This window comes from Nestor notabilis, unplaced genomic scaffold (assembly GCF_000696875.1).
Source record: "Nestor notabilis isolate BGI_N333 unplaced genomic scaffold, ASM69687v1 scaffold16921, whole genome shotgun sequence".
Classification (NCBI taxonomy): domain Eukaryota; kingdom Metazoa; phylum Chordata; class Aves; order Psittaciformes; family Psittacidae; genus Nestor; species Nestor notabilis.
Window position 1 is genome coordinate 54,476 of NW_009914429.1, and position 391 is coordinate 54,866.

Sequence of the window (391 nt, forward strand, 5' to 3'; positions counted from 1 at the left end):
TCCGCGAGTGCATGCTGCCCAGCTGACGTATCTCCCCCTCCTTAGTTTCAGGATGCGCCAATGCCTTGGCATGGCCCGTGAGTTCTCATCACCTCCTCAGCACTGGAAATCTGCTGCTTTCCAGTCCAGGAGCACATTTCGCTTTCTTCATGTTGGGCAGCTAATTTCTAAGCAAAGTGTTGAATTTTCCATGCCTGGCTTCCCTCTGTTTTCTAATTTGTAGATTTTTCCAGTCTTTGTATCTGCCTGGAGAAGTCTGGCTTGGCTGTCAAACAGTTAAATCCCGAGCCCACAGTGAGGGGGAGGCCTGCTTGGGGTGTGATGGATTGCATTTTTATCTCTGTTTCTACAGCCAGTGTAAACGGGCTGGTGAAACAATCTTTCCACTCAC

The 391-nt window shown here is 49.4% G+C and overlaps 1 protein-coding gene across 1 annotated transcript in view; it reads left to right on the plus strand.

Annotated features, from left to right (window-relative positions):
• The window catches only part of LOC104412836 (zinc finger SWIM domain-containing protein 5), a gene marked incomplete at its 5' end in the record, with an annotated part of 28,679 nt that overhangs the window by 5,815 nt on the left and 22,473 nt on the right, over positions 1-391 (plus strand). The gene's annotated exons all lie outside the window — the stretch shown is intronic.